Genomic DNA, 22,958 nt, shown 5'->3' with positions numbered 1-22,958 from the left:
ACCATATGAGGCTGATCTTCAACATCAACAGGACAAGCAAGCAAGTCAGCATTACAGGGTTACTTACAAAGATGCAAATGATATTTCCAATTGATATGGGTTTGCCTAAAATAAGTCAGGAAACGGGCATAACTGGGCAAATACTTGGAGAAACCAGGTTACTGAAATAATTTGGCAGTTAGAAATTTTGATTTACATTGAGGTCAATATGATCTCTAGCAAACAAAACATGGCTCATAACTAAACTACCATTCCTCCCTTCTGTAGGCAGCCATGACAGTTCATACACTTCCTCTAAATGTGTGACACACAACACTAATTATTAAAGGAGAATCTGTCACCAAAGAAAATCATCACATAGGGGACGTTTTGTCCCCTATATGATGAAAAAAAAATGTCTTTTTTTTTTATTGTAAAAAAATTTTAAAAGTTACACCCAAACACATAAAACCCCCCCATATATATGTAAATGTACACATTGGAGCGCCTACACATGAAAACATGGATTGAGATGCAGATCGCCATGCACCCTCACAAACTGTTTTCTAGCTTTTTTAGCGGACTCCCAGATTCAAAGCAAATTTGTCAAGCCCTACAATAGGGAAGAAGGCTTTTTGTCCTGCCTTGCATTGGAACTGCACTGGTCAGGGGGTTGCCAGCACAGTCCGAGTGCAACTGGTAGGTAAATTGTTTTTTGCATCTGTTCGACAATGCAAAAAAAAAAAAAAAAAAATATGAGGAGGAGGAGAAGGTACCGTATATACTTGAGTATAAGCCGGCCAGAATATAAGCCGAGGCACCTAATTTTACTACAAAAAAACTGGGAAAACGTATTGACTCGAGTATAAGCCTAGGATATCCATCTGCATGCCTCACTGTGTCCATGTGCATGCCTCACTGTGCCCATGCCTCACTGTGTCCATGTGCATGCCTCACTGTGCCCATGACTAGACTGACGTTTAACATAGGAGCCTATGGAAGGGGTGCCTGGCTTTGGAAAAAAAAAAAAAATCGGTGCTCCCCAGTCGTAGGTCCTCCAGACAACAAACTTTGCACACTTGTAGAGGAGAAATGGGGCTACATGTGTGCCAAGTTTGGGGTCCAGGGGCCGGTACCGGGTCCCCAGAGTCCGGGAGATCAGCCGCAAAAAGGTGACGAGTATAAGCAGAGGGGGGCGTTTTCAGCACAAAATAATGTGCTGAAATACTCGGCTTATACTCGAGTATTAATTAAGGAGAAGTGAAAAAAGAAAGATCAATTAAGTTACAGGTGGAAAAGTAAATGGGTGACAGGTTTTCAGTAACACAGGCCAGCAGAGTGGTTGCATAATATGTAAATGCCTTATCCACACGCACATACAGCTGAACTGGCGGGTAACCTGCTCTTCCTTCTGCCCCTGTTGTCCAGCCACATACATTATAAGCGGCTTGAGACTTTCTACCACAGACACAAATGGTACACAATGCTGAGTTGGGTCTTATTCTAGACAGAGCATGTCTATAATCCTTCACATAGATTAATAAATCCCTCTATAGGATTTAACAGGATAGAAAAATCTGCTGTCTGCCTATTGGCTAAATCAGGATTCAAGTGGCCATAAGAGAATTAAGAATGACTGCAAGCAAATGTCTTGGTGAAATGATTAAGGGAGTATGCGTTCTATAAATAGTGCAGAACAATAAGCTGTATTTAAGTATATTATCTGAGTCTCCTTACAGATTTACTACTCAGGGAAATAATCTAAAAAACATAAGTTACACTGAAAAAGGCACCCCTCTGTTAGATTTCAGAAAATCAAAAAAAAGTAAAAGCCAAGCTTTGAAAAATAACCAAACAATTTCAAGCAAAACTAAAAAAAAAAAAAAAAATTCCAAGCAAACCATCTGAAACTGCAGGTTTCTAGATATCCTCTTGCATTATCAAGCGTTTGTTTCACACACTAATGTGCGTTGCATTAAGGCAGCCTATTCATATGAATTGGCAACAATGCACCAAAACAGATATTTTTGGCAACCCAGCACACCAGATTGCGCAGTAGTGCATTATTGTGTGTTGTAGTACACTGTCATGCATGTGCGTTTGAGCTGCATTGCATTAGTGTATTGGGGTGCCATTAAAATGCATAGTACTGCAACACATTAATGAAGGCAATGCACTTTGCAGTACCACCACAGCAGCAAATTCTGTTTCTGTCCTGAATTAGAAAAATGTGTAAATCTTGTGTTGTATGAATTGTGAGTGAAAGCATTGGTAATAGATAGACTGCTAGGTGTCTTGAGGCTTTTCCAGGTCTCCCAGCTGCTGTACAGTACTGCTATGGGATTCTCTATGACCTATTTGCTTCAGCTTGGCAAGCTTCCCAGTTCAGAGGTCAGGCTTTCCTCACCTACCATTTAGTATGTCATTATGTTCTTATATCTGCATAATACTAGGAAGCTCTGCTGACTTCCATTATTCAATAATGTTCAAGCAAAAATGCTGTCTTTTTTAAAGCAGTTGTATACCCCGCTTTCACATTTTTACCTACAGGAAAGTCTATAATAAGGTATGGTATGGCTTAGGACAGGGGTTGACAAATTTTCTTGGAATCTAGGAGCCAGCGAAAAAAGTTAGGAGCCAGAAAACGCGCCCCGTCCCGACGAGCTTGCGCGCAGAAGCGAACACATACGTGAGCAGCGCCCACATATGTAAACGGTGTTCAAACCACACATGTGAAGTATCGCCGCGATTGGTAGAGCGAGAGCGATAATTCTAGCCCTAGACCTCCTCTGTAACTCAAAACATGCAACCTGTAGAATTTTTTAAACAACGCCTATGGAGATTTTAAAAAGTAAAAGTTTGTCGCCATTCCACGAGCGGACGTAATTTTGAAGCGTGACATGTTGGGTATCAATTTACTCGGCGTAACATTATCTTTCATAATATTAAAAAAAAAATGGGGATAACTTTACTGTTGTCTTATTTTTTAATTAAAAAAAGTGCAATTTTTTCCCCAAAAAGTGCGCTTGTAAGACCGCTGCGCAAATACGGCGTGACAGAAAGTATTGCAATGATCGCCATTTTATTCTCTAGGGTGTTAGGATAAAAAATATATATAATGTTTGGGGGTTCTAATTAGAGGGAAGAAGATGGCAGTGAAAATAGTGAAAAATGACATTAGAATTGCTGTTTAACTTGTAATGCTTAACTTGTAATACCAACGGCCACCACCAGATGGCGCCAGCTTACACATCTGGTGGTAATAACTTGTAATACCAACAGCTCACCACCAGATGGCGCCCCCAGCCAGGACCCTATTTCTAGTCGCCATGGCGATCGGGATTTGTCGAGCCCTGGCTTAGGAGATATTCACCTTGCATGCAGCCGCTGACGTCAGTGGCACATGCACTCTGCCGGAAAATCAGAGCTCCTTGATGCATGGGAGTGATGTCATTGCGGCTCCAGCTACACAAAACACCCGAGCCACGAACCCAGAAGAAACGCTGATGTCAGCTCCCTCAGCGGTGACTGGGAGGTGATGCCAGTGCTTCGTTCTAAGGTAAGTATTTCATAATTGTTTGTTTTTTTGCGGGTATACAACCGTCATTAAATTGCCTTGCACATGATTGGTTATTCTTTGCAAAGTGAAATTTCACCACATTCACTAAAGGGGTTGTAAAGGTTAATTTTTAAATTTTCTAAATAGGTTCCTTTAAGCTAGTGCATTGTTTGTTCACTAACCTTTTCCTTCAATTTCCCTTCTAAATGTTTTTTTTTCTTTGTCTGAATTTGTCCCTCCCTTGGGACTACATCCATGCTAAGAACATTCACAGCATCTCCCCGCAGGGATGTAGTCCCAAGGGAGGGGGCGAGCACGCTGACTAAAAAAAATTCAGACAAAGAAAAAAAGAAGGGAAATCAAAGGAAAAGGTAAGTGAACCAACAATGCACTAGCTTAAAGTGGTTGTAAACCCAACCACACAACTTGCACATACAGCTAAGCCTAGATTAAGGCTTACCTATAGGTGCAAGAAATATCTCCTAAACCTACACGCATGCTCGGGAGTGACGTCATCGCCGCTCCGGCCAATCACAGCGCCGCAGCAGTGAAAACAGGAAGAATCTGCGAGGGGACATGGCGGCGAACAAAGAGCACTTCGGGGGCTTCGATTTCAGGTAAGTAGCAACATAATGAGCTAGTATGCTATGCATACTAGCTCATTATGCCCCCTCCCCATTTTTCGGGGTGGGGTTTACTTCCTCTTTAAAGGAACCTATTTAGAAAATAAAAGACAAACCTTTACAATCCCTTAACCACTTCCTGACGGCCGTACGACTATATACGGCCGCACTGTGGTTCTAAATCTCTGGGATGCCGTCTTTTTACGGTCTCCCCTCCTCCGGGCCACTGGGAGGAACGCGAGATGCCGAAACGCGTGCCTGGCGGCCGCGATGTCCGCCAGGCACCCGCGATCGGCGGTTACAGAGACAAGGACGTGGATCTGTGTGTGTAAACACACAGATCCACGTCCTGTCAGGGAGAGAGGAGACCAATGGCGTGTCCCTTGTACATAGGGACACAGATCGGTCACCTCCCCCAGTCAGTCCCCTTCCCCCACAGTTAGAAACACTATGCAGGGTACACATTTAACCCCTCCCTCACCCCCTAGTGTTAACCCCTTCAATGCCAGTCACATTTATACAGTAATTAGTGCATATTTATAGCACTGATCGCAGTATAAAATGTGAATGGTGCCAAAAATGTGTCAAAAGTGTCCGATGTGTCCGTCATAATGTCGCAGTTCCAATAAAAATCGCAGATCGGCGCCATTACTAGTAAAAAAAATAATAATAATAAAAAAAATTATGTCTCCTATTTTGTAGGCGCTATAACTTTTGCGCAAACCAGTCGCTTATTGCGTTTTTTTACCAAAAATATGTAGAAGAATACGTATCGGCCTAGACAGAAAAAAAAATAAAAATTTTAAAAAGAATTGGGCTATTTATTATAGCAACAAGTAAAAAATATTACTTATTTTTTTTTCAAAATTGTCGCTCTTTTTTTGTTTATAGCGCAAAAAATGAAAACCGCAGAGGTGATCAAATACCACCAAAAGAAAGCTCTATTTGTGGGAGCCACGTCGCACGACCACGCAATTGTCAGTTAAAGCGACGCAGTGCCGAAACGCAAAAAGTGGCCCGGTCATTGACCAGCAAAATGGTCTGGGGCTGAAGTGGTTAAAAAGGTAAAAAAAAAAATACAATTATACCAGAATTTTATGTCATTTTCTTTGTAAGAAAGATACTGAAATGCACATTTACAGGTATGATGTCAATGTTAAAGTGTTAATAAACCCACAACAGTAAAATCTGTCTGTATATGCAGTAAAGCATGCTTGTTGTACTCACTGTGGAACCTAACAGGTCAATCATCTGCATTGTGTAAAAAGGTTCTTTGACCCCGTCTTCATTGTTCCTCCCCTTCTTCCACAGTCCCCAATCTATCTTCTGATAGAACAGAGCCTTGGGGGTACTCTGCACATGCTCAGTTTGGTGTGTATTTCCAGAGTGCGTTTTTTTTTTTTCTTAGGAGAGTGCATGTGATCAGCGCAGGGCCAAATCAGCAGTGTCCAGACAGAGGGTCAGGGGTCCTGCAGCCTCATAGCCAAAGTAGAATGAAAACTCCTCCTACAAACTTTAACCAGACACTGATAGAAGTCACAAGACTGCTATGTACTGCTGATGAGAAAATGTATTTAGCAGTTTATATTTACTAAAATAATTGTATTTCTATGTTCAGTGTGCTGTGGGAGACCAGATATAGTGGCCCGGATTCACGTAGAAGAGCGCATCTTTGTGCGGGCGTAACGTGTCCTATTTACGTTATGCCTCCGCAACTTTGACAGGCAAGTGCAGTATTCACAAACCAAAGTAGCGTAGCGTAAATAGGCCGGCGTAAGCCCGCCTAATTCAAATGTGGAAGATGTGGGTGTGTGTTACGTAAATTTATTGTGACCCCACGTAAATGACGCTTTTTACGAACGGCGCATGCTCCGTCCGTGAAAGTATCCCAGTTCGCATGCTCCAAATTAACCCCCAAGAAGCCAATGCTTTCGACGTGAATGTAAATTACGCACAGCCCTATTCGCGAACGACTTACGTAATCGACGGGAAATTTGACGCTGGCCCGACGTCCATACTTAACATTGGTACGCCTCATATAGCAGGGGTAACTTTACACCAGAAAAAGCCTAACGTAAACGGCGTATCTGTAATACGACGGCCGGACGTACGTTCGTGAATTGGCGTATCTAGCTGATTTACATATTTCTAGGCGTAAATCAGCGTACACGCCCCTAGCGGCCAGCATAAATATGCAGTTAAGATACGACGGCGTAGGAGACTTGCGCTGGTCGTATCTTATACTAATTCTGGCGTATCTGATTCTTTGAATCAGGCGCCAAGATGCGACGCCTCAGACTCAGAGATACGACGGCGTATCTGGAGATACTCCGTCGTATCTCCTACGTGAATCCGGGCCAGTAAATGCAGGTCCTGGGTTTAGTAACATTTTAATGTAATTGTAAAGTCTTGCTTTAAAAGAAAACATAACAAACATGTTATCCTTACCTACTCTGTTGCAGTGGATTTGCACAGATCAGCCCAGATCTTCCTCTTCTCAGGTCCCTCTTTGTGCCTCCTGACCCCTCCCTTCTGACAAGTGCCCCCATAGGACTAGCAGCTTTCTATGGGGGCAACTGAACCGAGTCAGAGCTCCGTGTATCCATTCAGACACGGAACCCTGACCCAGCCTCGCCCCCTCTCTGCCCTGAAAGTTGGGAGGACTAAACGAGTCCAGGGGATCGTGGGAATCTGGGAGGTCTTGGAGGAGTATGAAAGCCCAGGGTGCCAGGAAATCCCTTTCTGAAGAGGGTGCTTCTGAAAAGGGAGCCAGGTGCCTTGGCATTATTTTGTTACTTGTTTTGATATCGTCTTTAGTGTCAGAATCAACAAACCAGTACAGCCAACAAGCCCTAAAACGAAATTCGGACTGGCAGGATCTCACTAAAATTGCTACCACCACTGAGCAAAAAAAATCACCAAGATTACAAATATACACCAAGCATCACATTCCATCCTCCTCATGAATTACAAATAGTCAAAACATATTTTGATCAAACTTTCTGCCCGAAGCACTAACTCCATAAAACAATGTTTTTGCAATTAACAGAAGTAAAGTTCAAACCTAAGCTGTGTTCAGATGGGATCAAGCAATCTTTTTAACTTTTGAAATGCTTTCTCTCCAAAGAAAGAAAGTATTTTAAAAGTTGAGAAGATTGCTTGATCCCATCTGAACAATTTTATGTGCGCAAAACCATCCTAAACATAAAACGGCATTTGTCCTTAGAGGGTTCCTGTCATACTGTATGTGTTATGCTATTCTCTACTCGGTGAGTTGTGGACTATAAACACGTAGCCAGTGGATTCGTAACTAGCATGCAAACTGTACTTGCTCCAAGCCAGAGGCTCATTAAAGGAGATCTATGGTCACAGCATAACTTTAATTTTATAAACATCAGCATCGTAATGGCAATACAAACATAATAACTAGCCGTGATTTCTGTACTGACCCCGCCTCCTGAAACTCATCCTCCTTGAAGGCAGGCTCTGTGAAATGTGTGACACTGTTGCATCTATTCACAGGGCATTGTGAATACGTATAATAGAATACAAAGAAGTACAGTAAGTTCAAGTAAGTTTACAAATTTCAAGATTATTCAGATTAATAGGTGTTGGTTAGAGATAATAAAAAATATAATGTAGAAATTAATATAAGTATTGTGAAATGTTTACTATAGGATACACTTGATCTGAGCGCTTGATCAATATATCAGAGTCTCAGTGCAGTTTTTCTACACCTACACTCTATTAGCCAGATTCAGGTACGGCGGCGCATCTTTCAGGCGGCGTATCGTATTTAAGCTACGCCGCCGTAAGTCAGAGAGGCAAGTGCTGTATTCACAAAGCACTTGCCTCCTAAGTTACGGCGGCATAGCCTAAATGAGGCCGGCCTAAGCGCGCCTAATTCAAATGAGGATGAGGGGGCGTGTTTTATATAAATGGAGGGTGACCCGACGTGATTGACGTTTTTTACGAACAGCGCATGCTCCGTCCGTGTACATATCCCAGTGTGCATTGCTCCAATGTACGCCGCAAGGATGTATTGGTTTTGACGTGTACGTAAATTACGTCCAGCCCCATTCACGGACGACTTACGCAAACGACGTAAAATTTTCAAATTTCGACGCGGGAACGACGGCCATACTTAACATTGACTAGGCCAGCTATTTGTTCGACTAACTTTACGCCGGAAAAAGCCATACGTTAACAACATAAAAAAAATGCGCCGGGCGCACGTACGTTCGTGAATCGGCGTATCTAGTCATTTACATATTCTACGCCAAACTCAACGGAAGCGCCACCTAGTGGCCAGGCTAAATATTGCACCCCAAGATACGACAGCGTAGGGGACTTACGCTGCTCGTATCTTAGCCTAATTTAAGCGTATCTGGTTTACAGAATACGCTTAAATTTAGGACGGCGTAGATTCAGAGTTACGTCAGCGTATCTACTGATACGCCGGCGTAAAGCTACCTGAATCTGGCTATATATGTATAAGGAGTCCACTATTCTGCATCATTTCAGGTAATAGTACAGTACAGATATCTGTAGTAATGTTGTGCTTCCAGACTGCTGCATCTAGGCATACACAGACAACCTTTTCTTTACCATGGTCACAAAAAACAAAACAAAAAAAAACATGGGAGGTTGGATTTCCAAAGCAGTAAAGCAGTAGATCAAGGGTGTAAGACTCAATTTCACAGTGGGCCTAATCAGCATTATAGGTACCCTCAAATGGCCGGTTGTATCTTTGACACCATATACATTTTCCAGAATGGGTGCCGGAACTCAACCATGTGCCTCCATCACCCCCCCCTGCCGAACCGAAAAGTAGGCGTGACAAAATTGCACAGTGAGAGGGTCCTAAAGAGGCAATAAATACCAGGAGTGCATTATGTGTGGAGTTTAGGGGTGTTCTAGGTACATAGTGCAGTATTTAGGGGTGCACCATGTACAATGTGCATATCTCACTTCCTTGACTCTGACCTCTGCACTATTCTCCCCCATCCCACATGTCTGCACACATCTCCCTCCACAGCCCTCATCGCTTTGTCTCTTTTGTGTTTACAAGTGAAAGTGGTGAGTGGGAAGCGGAGGGCAAGAGCTGAAGGTGGCAAAACTACTTTCTGCCACATTTTGGCTGAAAAAAAGCCTTGGGTGTGAGGGCCACATGCATTAAATGACCTGGCGAGATAGTTTCGGCCCACGGGCCTTGTGTTTGACACATGTGCAGTAGAGCATGTTCAGTTTGAGAAGTGAATGGGGTGAAGCCAAGTAAAAAACTCACTTTGAAAAGAACAGGATTTTTGCTTGTATGTGATTGAATGGCTGAACTTGCTTCACCTGCAACCCTCCTGGAGTCCACTCGTGTGTGGACCCACTCCCATGGCTTCTCATCTTTTGTTGAGCATTGGATACTGTTATTTGCACATTATTTTTGTTGGGCTTAGGACCCCACAATGTTTGCGGGTGGGCCCACTTGGCACCTTCTCATTTTATTTTTTGTTTTAAAATATCATTGATCATGTACAGTGCCTTGAAAAAGTATTCATACCCCTTAAAATTTTCCACACTTTGTCATGTTACAACCAAAAACATAAATGTATTTTTTTGCGGATTTTATTGTTATAGACCAACACAAAGTGGCACCAAATTGTGAAGTGGAAGGAAAATGGTTTTCAAAATGTTTTTACAAATAAATATCTTAAAAGTGTGGTGTGCATTTGTATTCAGCCCCCTTTACTCTGATACCCCTAACTAAAATCTAGTGGATCCAATTGCCTTCAGAAGTCACCTAATTAGCAAATAGAGTCCACCTGCGTGCAATTTAATCTCAGGAGAAATACAGCAGTTCTAAGAAGCCTTCAGAGGTTTGTTAAAGAACCTTAGTGAACAGACAGCGTCATGAAGGCCAAGGAACACACCAGACAGGTCAGGGATAAAGTTGTATAGAAGTTTAAAGCAGGATTAGGTTATATAACAAATATTCCAAGCTTTGAACATCTCATGGAGCACTGTTTAATCCATCATCTGAAAATGGAAAGAGTATGGCACAACTACAAACCTACCAAGACATGGCCGTCCACCTAAACTGACAGGCCGGGCAAGGAAAGCATTCATCAGAGAAGGGGCCAAGAGGCCCATGGTACCTCTGGAGGAGCTATAGAGATCCACAGCTCAGGTGGGAAAATCTGTCCACAGGACAACTATTAGTCATGCACTTCACAAATCTGGCCTTTATGGAACAGTGGCAAGAAGAAAGCAATCGTTGAAAGAAAGCCATAAGAAGTCCTATTTTCAGTTGCCAAAAAGCCACGTGGGGGACACAGCAAACATGTCGAAAAGGTGCTTTGGTCAGATGAGACCAAAATTGAACTTTTTGGCCTAAAAGCAAAACTTTATGTGTGGCAGAAAACGAACACGGCACGTCACCCTGAAACCACTGTGAAACATGGCGGTGGCAGCATCATGTTGTGGGGATGCTTTTCTTTAACAGAGACAGGGAAGCTGGTCAGGGCTTATGGGAAGATGGACAGAGCCAAATACAGGGCAATCTTAGAGGAAAATCTGCTAGAATCTTCAAAAGACTTGCAACTAAGGTTCACCTTCCAGTAGGACAACGACCCAAATATACAGCCAGAGCTACAATGAAATGGTTTAGATCAAAGCATATTCATGTGTTGGAATGGCCCAGTCAAAGTCCAGACCTAAATCCAATTGAGAATCTGTGGCAAGACTTGAAAATTGCTGTTCAGACGCTCTTCATCCAATCTGACAGAGCTTAAGCTATTTTGCTAAGATGAATGGGCAAAATGTTCACTTTCTAGAAGTGCAAAGCTGGTAGAGACATCCCCAAAAAGGTGGTTCTACAAAGTATTGACTCAGGGGGGCTGATTTCAAATGGTATCAACACTTTTTCAAGACACTGTATGTCATGTACTAGATCATTGCTTGCCAGTCTGGTTCCCTTCACCCCTCCTCCCCTCCTTTTTACTTCTTCCCTCTCCTCTCCTTTTCTATTACTCTTATTCTTTTCATCTCTTCTCTCTCTTTTCCTTCTTTTTCTACAAGACTTGTGCATGAAGAACTCCACGCCAATTTTTTTGAAAAAACAAACAAAAAACGGCATGGGTTCCCCCTTCATGAGCATACCGGGCCCTTAGGTCTGGTGTGGATTTTAAGGGGAAAACCCACGGCAAAAAAATGGCGTGGGGGTTCCCCCCAAAATCCATACCAGACCTTTATCCGAGCACCAGCCCGGACGGTCAGGAAAGGGGGTGGGGACGAGTGTGGGGTTCACCTTAAAATCCATACCAGAACGAAGGGCCCGGTATGCTCATGAAGGGGGAACCCATGCCGTTTAAAAAAATATAAATAAATTGGCGTGGAGTTCCCCCTAATTATTGGGGGGGTCAAAGTCGCATCCCTGCTCATTGAAGTCGTACTTCAAGTTGTGGGGCAAAATCGGATCCACAGTCGTATGACTGTCTTGTCAAAATCACAGCAAACTTGCGGTAAAATCGTGCGACTTTGAAGTCGCACAAGTGTGAAAGGGGCCTAAAGTGTCCAGTGCAGTAGTGATATATGTCCGCAACCAGCACACATATGGTTAATGTGACTTGCAGCTGTATGGCATATAGTTCAGAAATAAAGTAAATTAAATCCAAGGCAGATGAATTCTTCAGAGTGATTCCAAGTGACAAAGGTGCTCTCAGCTGGCAAACGGTGACTTCAGTGAACCCCTTTTGTGTTCCCGCTTACCAGATCCTCAAGCCCCTGCAGGGGTATCAGGCACATCAGGTATATCAGTGACTGCTTCAGCTTGGATACAAGGACCTCCTGTGTGGATAAGCTGGAATTATACCCGATGTGCCCGATACCCCTGCAGGGGCTTGAGGATCTGGGCAAGCGGGGACACAAGAGGGGTTCACTGAAGTCACCCTTTGACAGCTGAGAGCACTTCTGTCACTTGGAATCACTTTGAAGAATTCATCTGCCTTGGATTTATTTTACTATATTTCTGAACTATATGCCATACAGCTGCAAGTCACATTAACCATACGTGTGCTGGTTGCTGACATATCACAACTGCACTGGACACTTTATATTTACTAGTATATATATTATATATTTTTTTGGGATACACTTTAATGTTGATGGACTCTATTCACTATATTAATGCACTTTAGTTATCTCAGTGCATATTTGTATATGCATTTGGGACTGGTTTTTGTGAATAGTTTTTGTGTTTTGTTTCACTTAGTCAAACTTCATTAGCTGATACACCCATTATACCTATAATTGTATTATTAGGCTCCACTGCACTGTTGGTAACCTATGAGGAGTCACACTTTTATTTTTTTTATTGATGTGTGCTTAGACACTATATTCACTGAGACCCGTTGAGCACTTAGTGGGAAGTAGCGCCACTACCCCTCCTCTATACATCTATTCTTATTCTCCTTAGGGAGTTTTTAGGGGGCCTGCAACCTCTGCTTTACCTACCTAAGCGTGGATTCACCACTTTTTTCTTTAACACTGGTCAACAGCTTCCCAATTTCTTCTGGCATTGTCACTTCAGGCGTATCTGTGCTTGAATACAATACATCATCACCGAGCCACCTGTACTGTTATGGGCAGCATGAGAAACCATAGCTTGGACCTGCCCAGCCTTATAGCTACAAATCAGAACCATCCACCTCACCTACCACAGCTTGGACCCATCCAAAGTTTGGACCCATCCAAAGTTTGGACCCACCCAGCACTTCCCTGGTTCTGTACTGAGTGGTATGAGACCTTACCTCCTGCAATATCGGCAGCAGAAAGAAATAAGACATGTACCGTTGTCTAAAGGATGACCTGCAGGTGCCAGGAAAGTGACAAAACTGTGCTTTGTAATCCACTTTATACAAATATGGTGTTATTTATTGTATGTGTTGACTTCATGGCACGAAGACTGACATTCTTAAATAAAGCCCATATTGTTGGTATAGTACAATATGCTGTATAATTTTTTTCCCCAGCAGTTCACTTTTAGGTCAATGTGAATGGCTTGCAGGTAATAAAATGAAATAGTTTGTGTGACTTAGCAGTAGCCTGTTCACATTAGAGATGATTATTTCAATGCAGTAAGCAGACAGCATGGAAGAATGACATTGCTGTTGTCTTTCAAAAGCCCCAAACAATGTTCGGAATGTAGCTCCAGAGTATTTCAATGCAAAGAATGCTGTGTCTAGTGTTTCATGTCAAATTAGATGCATTAGTTATGTTCTGTCTGCCCAGGCATTAAACTTGACTTTCAAAAACTGAACGTGAATCTGTCTTACAAAACGCTCTTCAATTCTTGCCAAGAAACAGCAATACAGAAAAGAACATGCAAATCTGATGAATGGACCGATTTTGTAGTGAACCAATATTTTTAAAGCAAACAAAACGTTGGAAAGAATGATGTGTAAACCATTTTTTCTCCATTTGCTACATTTTACAGGACATTTTCAAAGACAATTGTTATATGGTATATAGGGAATCCCTCAAATTAAACTGGTTTATGTCATCCTGATGGTTTCTTTAGCAAGTCCCCAAACTGAAGCCTGCAGGTCGAATGCAGCACATTGCTTACTAGCCCCTGGGGCACCATTCTTCCTACCGACACCAAAAACAGGGTGCTATTCCTACTACCGACACCAAAAACAGGGTGCTATTCCTCCTACCGACACCAAAAACAGGGTGCTATTCCTCCTACCGACACCAAAAACAGGGTGCTATTCCTCCTACTGACACCAAAAACAGGGTGCTATTCCTCCTACCGACACCAAAAACAGGGTGCTATTCTTCCTACCGACACCAAAAACAGGGTGCTACTCCTCCTACCGACACCAAAAACAGGGTGCTACTCCTCCTACCGACACCAAAAACAGGGTGCTATTCCTCCTACCGACACCAAAAACAGGGTGCTATTCCTCCTACCGACACCAAAAACAGGGTGCTATTCCTCCTACCGACACCAAAAAAAGGGTGCTATTCCTCCTACCGACACCAAAAAAAGGGTGCTATTCCTACTACTGACACCAAAAACAGGGTGCTATTCCTCCTACCGACACCAAAAACAGGGTGCTATTCCTCCTACCGACACCAAAAAAAGGGTGCTATTCCTACTACTGACACCAAAAACAGGGTGCTATTCCCCCTACCGACACCAAAAACAGGGTGCTATTCCTCCTACTGACACCAAGAACAGGGTGCTATTCCTCCTACCGACACCAAAAACCGGGTGCTATTCCTCCTACTGACACCAAAAACAGGGTGCTATTCCTCATACCGACACCAAAAACAGGGTGCTATTCCTCCTACCGACACCAAAAACAGGATGCTATTCCTCTTACTGACACCAAAAACAGGATGCTATTCCTCTTACTGACACCAAAAACAGGGTGCTATTCCTCCTACTGACACCAAAAACAGGGTGCTATTCCTCCTACTGACACCAAAAACAGGGTGCTATTCCTCTTACTGACACCAAAAACAGGGTGCTATTCCTCCTAATGACATCAAAAACAGGGTGCTATTCCTCCTACTGACACCAAAAACAGGGTGCTATTCCTCCTACCGACACCAAAAACAGGGTGCTATTCCTCCTACCGACACCAAAAACAGGGTGCTATTCCTCCTACTGACACCAAAAACAGGGTGCTATTCCTCCTACCGACACCAAAAACAGGGTGCTATTCTTCCTACCGACACCAAAAACAGGGTGCTACTCCTCCTACCGACACCAAAAACAGGGTGCTACTCCTCCTACCGACACCAAAAACAGGGTGCTATTCCTCCTACCGACACCAAAAACAGGGTGCTATTCCTCCTACCGACACCAAAAACAAGGTGCTATTCCTCCTACCGACACCAAAAAAAGGGTGCTATTCCTCCTACCGACACCAAAAAAAGGGTGCTATTCCTACTACTGACACCAAAAACAGGGTGCTATTCCTCCTACCGACACCAAAAACAGGGTGCTATTCCTCCTACCGACACCAAAAAAAGGGTGCTATTCCTACTACTGACACCAAAAACAGGGTGCTATTCCCCCTACCGACACCAAAAACAGGGTGCTATTCCTCCTACTGACACCAAGAACAGGGTGCTATTCCTCCTACCGACACCAAAAACCGGGTGCTATTCCTCCTACTGACACCAAAAACAGGGTGCTATTCCTCATACCGACACCAAAAACAGGGTGCTATTCCTCCTACCGACACCAAAAACAGGATGCTATTCCTCTTACTGACACCAAAAACAGGATGCTATTCCTCTTACTGACACCAAAAACAGGGTGCTATTCCTCCTACTGACACCAAAAACAGGGTGCTATTCCTCCTACTGACACCAAAAACAGGGTGCTATTCCTCTTACTGACACCAAAAACAGGGTGCTATTCCTCCTAATGACATCAAAAACAGGGTGCTATTCCTCCTACTGACACCAACGATGTAGCATTATTACTCCCATTGAAACCAACAGTAGGACACGATTCCTCCCACTGATACCATTCAGTCACTTTTGTGACTTACAAAGAACTAACCTTCGCATGAATCAATGGGGTCGATTTCCTAAAACTGGAGAGTGCAAAATCTGGTACAGCCGTGTATGGTCGCCAATCAGCTTCTTACATCAGTTTGTTCAATTAAACTTTGACAAAAAACACTGGAAGTTGATTGGCGACCATGCACAGCTGTACCATCAACCCATATCTGTCACCATAATCCAATCACATTTATTTGACCACAAAAGCACACCTTTCTCTCAATATAAGCACTGATGTTTAAAGTTGGCCTGTTAAATAAATATACCATCTATATTTATGTTTTCTGATACAAGTTCAATTCGTGCAGCAAAAACCTGTTCATTCTGCCAAAATTCCAGTCACCTTGTAAGATCCTGAACTGTACCCATACTGCACTGAAAACAGCAGTATTATCAGTCCTCTCTGTGTACTACAGAACACAACCCCCCCCCCCTATGTTATATTAATGAGGAGAGAGGGATATGTTTTGTAGTTCAATTCCTAACACACTGTCCTAAAATGGGGCAACAACACTGCTCCTTCATAAATACAATACAGGAAGTAACCGTCACCTTAGGACAGGAAGTATGTTAAAACCTAAAAAATAGGAAACTAATGTAACCGCCATGTCTAGGGGCTGGTAAGTAATATTTTTTGCAATAGTTTATATATATATATTTTTTTTATATTGATATATTTTATATATTTATTTGCAATATTTTTGTTCTAGGGTTTTTCAATGCTGTCTGGATTAGAGCCAGGTCACACTAGCAATCTTGTCAATACTGGGAACGTGCCAATAACTAAACAACTATAACTATACAAACGGTCAAAAGGGTAGACGCCTTTTTACCTACTTCCATTGGTCATTCCCTCGCCAGTTGGATAAGTGAGAGGATGCTCCATTGATGGCATACTTTATTCTGGAGTGTTTCTTCTGTCAACAAGGGAGGAATGCCTTGCTCACCCAGATGGTGAGGAACACATAGAAGTAGGCAAGTATTTTCTCTGCAGTTTTTAGTCACCCCGTCGCTAGTGAGAAGTGTTGCTAGTGTGACATGGACCTAACTCACACACAAATGTGAATATGCATGCTACTATAGTGGCAAACAGGGATAGATGATACAGCTTTATAGCTGCAGTAAGTGGATAGTAATAGGAAACTACTTGATGAACTGAAGAAAAGAGAGCAGATGGTCAGCCTCAGGAAAATGGTTCATGGGCAGAATAAGATGAAAGTGAATTGAGCAGGGGAGAAATATTAGGCAATGGAGGGGGACTAAGTGGAGACAAAGCTGCAGCAAGTAGAAGCAAAGACACACACTGGGCAGCAGGTCAGAGAAGTGGAGTAATCTATACAGAGAGGAGAATCTTGGATAAAGATTTGAGAGCGGAGAGGGGAGATGGTGTACACACAAGCTGGAAGAGAGAAGATACCTACTGACAGAACCCGAAAGGGACACAGATGGACAAATATCCGATATAAACGAATGAAGGATTGTCAAACTCTGGAGGAAGTCCGGTTTGGGGACAAGCTCACCAGTGTCTGGTCTATGATCATCACTGGTGGCAACATCCTAGCTGAAATCCATAAATGGTCTCCTACCCCTATACTATATAACAAGAATCATAACATCTCTTTAGGCCATAGTCAGCATGCATGCTGTCCTTTTATCTCAAAGAGATGAATTAGGCCAGATTCACACCTATGCAGTTTTACAGGTTTGCAATATAGTCCATTTAACATGGCTTCCTATGGAACACGTTCTGTGGTGCAAATCTGTAAAATGCAAGAACAAAAAATGCATAGGTGTGAATCCAGCCTTACAGCTGAATCTAAATTACATTTCAACCCATTTTGCAAAATGGAAGACAACAAATCTGCAGTGAAAGGAAAGATTCAAATAAAACAAGTAACTCACTTTTATTTATAAACCCGATGCTGCCCTTGGCAAGAGGCTTGTAGCTGGTAAGGAAGGTCCCTAAGGCGCTGGCCTGATAACTGGTGCTCACATCAGCCAACGGTTACCATCAGAAATAAGAACTATACAGTCTTCTGCTCAGGTTTCTCAGGTATGGGATCCCGTCAGTGAAATGGATTCATGACCCTTAAGAAAAAATAAAAAATAAAAATCAATATGTATCCTCGTGAAATGTTTTTATTTCTTTTTTTATATAATTTTTTTTAAAGATTCTTTCACCTTAAAAAGCTCCAGTAGCCACTTTCAGTGTACATATGGACCGATGGTTCATTGGAACGTCTCATCCACAATAAGCTACAATTATAAACTTTTATTTGAATAACAAAAGGCCATTTTTTTTTGTTTTGGATAGAGGGAATATGGATTAGAACACCTGTCAGGTTTTTATTACTGCCAGTGCCCCCATTAGGGAGGTTCCCCCTCTTTATCCTCCCCCCCTCCCCTGTTTACCATTTTCATTGAAAGCAAAAGTAAAAGAAAAATCCCATATTTTGGGTTGCCCCCAGAAAGTTAAATCTCCCAATGGGACACTAGTTCTGGTGACTTGGGGGTCCCCAAGGAATTCCTTTATTTGGAGGAATTTCTTCTCACTTCCTGTTTGGCTATGGGACAGAAAAAAAAGGGAAATCTCTGAAATGAGACACATATGGAGGAAAATAAAATAAAATAAATAAATACATGATGGGTTAGGCTCCATGCACACTGAAGCTGATAAACTGCAGTTTTAGCTTTTTTTTTTAAAGCCCATAAACTAAACTCTATGTTAGCCTATGTGCCCATGCACACCTGGGTGTTTTTTAGTGTTAATGAGCTTTGGAGTTTATTGGCTTTTTTCTGAACGCCCGAAATTTGCGTTCAAAGTGCCGTTTTTTTGCGGGTAAAAATGCAAAAAAAACGCAAAACACGCCGAAAAGTCCATTGAAAAAAAAAAAAAAAAAGCTACACTGAAAAACGCTGATTAAAGCTATTGCAAAAACGCTAAAAAACATTGAAAGGCTCCCTGCAAAGCTACTGGCATTTTTTTATAGCTTTTATCAGCTTCAGTGTGCATGAAGCTTTATAACCCTCCCTTACTCTATCCAAAACAAAAGCAAAAAAAAAAAAGAAGATTTTGCCCATAGTTCTGCTTTGTCATAAAAAAAAAAAAAGAAAAAACAACAAAGGGATTCAAGTCAAACTGTAATGAAAGTAAAGTGTAGGCTGCCTCTCCTCCTGAAAACGCTAGCTGCCTGGCTGACCTGCTGACTCGGTACTTTAAATACCTCCAGTTACTGTTTTAAAGACCAGGACAGTGTGACTTTTAATGTGCTACTAAATGATTAAACCACATGTAAAACAATACTTTTCTTTAAAAATGTGCCAATTATAATAATATTAGTAAAACCATATAAAGCAGTTTCCTGACAAAGCTGAATCATCGGTTTGAGAGAAAGGTCGATCACCTCACCGTATCAACATTTATTCAAAGGGAAGAGCTTTGTAGTTCAATATACAGTATATCGATTACGCTGGGCTGTGTTTAATATAGTTTTATAAATTCTGTTATAATAATAAAATAAAAAAATATTCTTGTACATGCTGCATATCAATTAGCACCTGAAAAGTCCCAGTATTTATATCAGTCAGTGGTTCAGTAATAATTTGCAAGTTATCATTATATGGAAAATATTAACATCAATTCTTGTTCCTGATAAAGCTCACAGTTTAAAGGATAACTAAACATAAGAACAAATGTGTAATATATTGCCACTTACAATCATCAGATGTACTGGCTGCCTTAGTTTTCTTCCCCAAGCTAAAGCGTTGCCTATGGAAATTTTTAAGTACCGAAGTTTGGCACCATTCCACGAGCTCACGAAATTTTAAAGCGTGACATGTTAAGTATCTATTTACTCGGCGTGGGATCATCTTTCTCATCATACAAAAAAATTGGGCAAACTTTCGTGTTTTTTATTATTTATTTTTTTTATTCATAAAACGTTTTAACCACTTAAGACCCGGACCTTTATGCAGGTAAAGGACCTGGCCAGTTTTTGCGATTCGGCACTGCGTCGCTTTAACTGACAATTGCACGGTCGTACGATGTGGCTCCCAAAGAAAATTGCCGTCCTTTTTTACCCACAAATAGAGCTTTCTTTTGGTGGTATTTGATCACCTCTGCGGTTTTTATTTTTTTGCGCTATAAACAAAAATAGAGCGACAATTTTGAAAAAAATTCAATATTTTACTTTTTGCTATAATAAATATCCCCCAAAAAGATATAAAAAAAAGTTTTTTTTCCTCAGTTTAGGCCGATACGTATTCTTCTACGTATTTTTGGTAAAAAAAAAATAAAAAATCGCAATAAGCATTTATCGATTGGTTTGAGCAAAATTTATAGCTTTTACAAAATAGGAGATAGTTTTATTGCATTTTTATAAAAAACATTTTTTTACTACTAATGGCGGTGATCAGCGATTTTTTTCGTGACTGCGACATTATGGCGGACATATCGGACAATTTTGACAAATTTTTGGGACCATTGTCATTTTCACAGCAAAAAATGTTATAAAAATGCATTGTTTACTGTGAAAATTACGATTGCAGTTTGGGAGTTAACCACTAGGGGGCGCTGTAGGAGTTATGGGTGACCTCATATGTTTTTCTAACTGTAGGGGGGCGGGGCTGCACGTGTGACGTCATTGATCGGGTTACCCTATATTAGGGAACACATGATCAATGAAGCTGTCACTGTAAAGAACGGGGAAGCTGTGTTTACACACACCTCTCCCCGTTCTTCAGCTCCGGGGACCGATTGCGGGACTCCGGCGGCGATCGGGTCCGTGGGTCCCGCGGCCACGGAGCTTCGGACCGGGTCGCGGGCGTGCGCCCGCGACCCACGGCTGGGCACTTAAAGAGGACGTACTGGTACGTGCTAGTGCCCAGCCGTGCCATTCTGCCGACGTATATCTGCAGGAGGCGGTCCTTAAGAGGTTAAACATGTTTGAAAAAATTGTTGCGCAAATACCACGTGACATAAAAAGTTGCAACAACCACCATGTTATTCCCTACTAAGAAAACATATATAATGTTTGGGGGGTTCCAAGTAATTTTCTAGCAAAAAAAATTATGATTTTTACATGTAGGAGCGGTGTCAGGATCAGCACTATTTACAGTGAACACACACTAATAAACATACACAGCAACCAGTGAAAGCATAAACCACTCCAGCAAACAAGAATAACTGATGAACCTAACTGCCATCTATATACAATATCTACAACATAAGGGACAAGGTAACAGGGATGCAAGGAGGGGAAACACGACTGGGAACAAAAGCATGGAACAAAGCAGAGGGGTGCAGGACGGATCAGGACACTGGAAGGTTCAGGAAAGTTATCAGGCACAAGCTGGTAGCAAGGAGGCAAGTAGACAGGATAGTGACGCCCCGGGGAAAGGGAGGAGCAGCCTTAAATATCCACCTGGCAGCTGTAGCCAGGTGTGGTTGATCAGAACCTGCTGGCTTCTGGGAGACACCTGCTGGTGGACACTGGAACTGCAGCCATCTGCAAAGTGAACCCCAGTGCCATCAGCAGGTGAACTCAACCCTGACAAGCAAAGTGCCAGAATTGGCCCAGATGGGAAGTGATTAAAATTATGTCATCCATCTCAAGAATCTTCAGGAGGGGAGGAGGGGCTTTCTCAGCTAAGCACACCCTCCTGCCTCTATGCCATGTTCAGTACCATGGCATTTGCAGATAAAACAGAGGCCAAGATGGCAGCTTCCTCGGCTGTAAAAGATACGAGGGTCTAGTTCACTATTTACTAAGTTGATCATTTCACTAATGATGATACTTTAAAATAATTTTGCTAGAAAGGCAACATGGAACAATACAAGTTTCCCTTATTTATGATTAGAGGAAGCTTCTTTTTTTTTTTAAACAGAAAACAACAAAGAATCTTAACATTTTTAAGCCCCTCAGTACTTTATCTTATTCTTCCACAGAAATAAAATGCCATTTAATCACTACCAGCAAACTGATCACACATTAAATCGCTATGGATATGATTACTGAGAGCTAACCAAGATCACTGTGTTAGCGGTTGTACAGAACGGATCGGATTACTTTGGTTAATGTGCAAACAAAGCAAACATCTGATTGATTCCATCTATTTAGGAAGCCTGGCTTTTGCTGTTTACGTAGTAACAAAATGACCCGTGTACAGCAGGCAATGATGATGCCAAATATCCATCCAATCTCTCCTGCTTGGCTACAGTAAGATTTAAGGTGACAAACTTACATCAAGGTCAAAATGAAAAGAACTCACGTCAGACATATGGCTGGCTGCCAGTGTTGGAATGATTTAATGGAAAACTAGAATAGTGTTCGTTTTATTTTGGTTGCGTTTTAAAAGTACTAAATAAATACTACTGGGCCTTATGCCGTGCCGTCACTTATGCCCCATACATAGGTGCAGGATTTACGATGAGAAAAGTTCCTGTCGGAAATCCCGAGGGAAAAGCCGAGAACCTGCTCGTCACTCCTTCCCCCTACACACGGCCGGTTGTCCCGACAGGAAAACTGTGATGGAGCTTTGGCCTGGAATCCCGGCCGTGTGTATGCTCCATCCCAGTTTTTCCCCGTAGGAAAACTGACAAAAAACGCCGGGCAAAAGTTTGACGGTTTTCCCGGCAGGAAAAAAGAGAGCTAGTTTCCTTTTTTTTGTCCGGCGGTTTTTGGGCAGTTTTCTCCTCGGAAAAACTGAGAGGAGAATACACACGGCCGGGATTCTCGGCCAAAAGCTCTCCTCGCAGTTTTCCCGTCGGGAAAACCGGTTGTGTGTAAGAGGCTATACAGTGCCTTGAAAAAGTATTCATACCCCCCGAAATTTTCTACATTTGTCATGTTACAATCAAAAATGTAAATGTATTTTATTGGGATTTTCTGTGATAGACCAACACAAAGTGGCACATAATTGTAGGGCTGAAACAACTAATCAATTATGAAATTAATCAGTTACTATTTTCATAATCGATTAATCGGCCAGTAACATAATGTGGTTAAAAAACTAGAATTAGCCCTTTATAGTAGAAAAAGAGCAAATAATCGCTACTGTAAATATTACTTTCACTGTTCCACAGTAAAAAAAAAATAACCCTTTACAGTAGTGATTACCGTATTTATCGGCGTATACCGTGCACTTTTTTGCCCTGAAAATCAGGGCAAAATCGTGGGTGCGCGATATACGCCGATACCTGCTTCCCGTGCTGTGTTTGA

General features: G+C 42.1%; 1 protein-coding gene across 5 annotated transcripts in view; it reads right to left on the bottom strand.

The window, feature by feature from the left end:
• MIB2 (MIB E3 ubiquitin protein ligase 2) overlaps positions 1-22,958 on the bottom strand; it is a 156,136-nt gene that overhangs the window by 124,430 nt on the left and 8,748 nt on the right. For all 5 annotated transcript variants that reach the window (XM_040325820.1, XM_040325819.1, XM_040325823.1 and 2 more), the window contains exon 2: positions 17,641-17,826. The gene's annotated coding sequence lies outside the window, so the exon portion shown is untranslated. The remainder of the gene's footprint in view (positions 1-17,640; positions 17,827-22,958) is intronic.

This window comes from Rana temporaria, chromosome 10 (assembly GCF_905171775.1).
Source record: "Rana temporaria chromosome 10, aRanTem1.1, whole genome shotgun sequence".
NCBI classification, from domain to species: Eukaryota; Metazoa; Chordata; class Amphibia; order Anura; family Ranidae; genus Rana; species Rana temporaria.
This window is presented reverse-complemented; position numbering and strand designations above follow the sequence as displayed.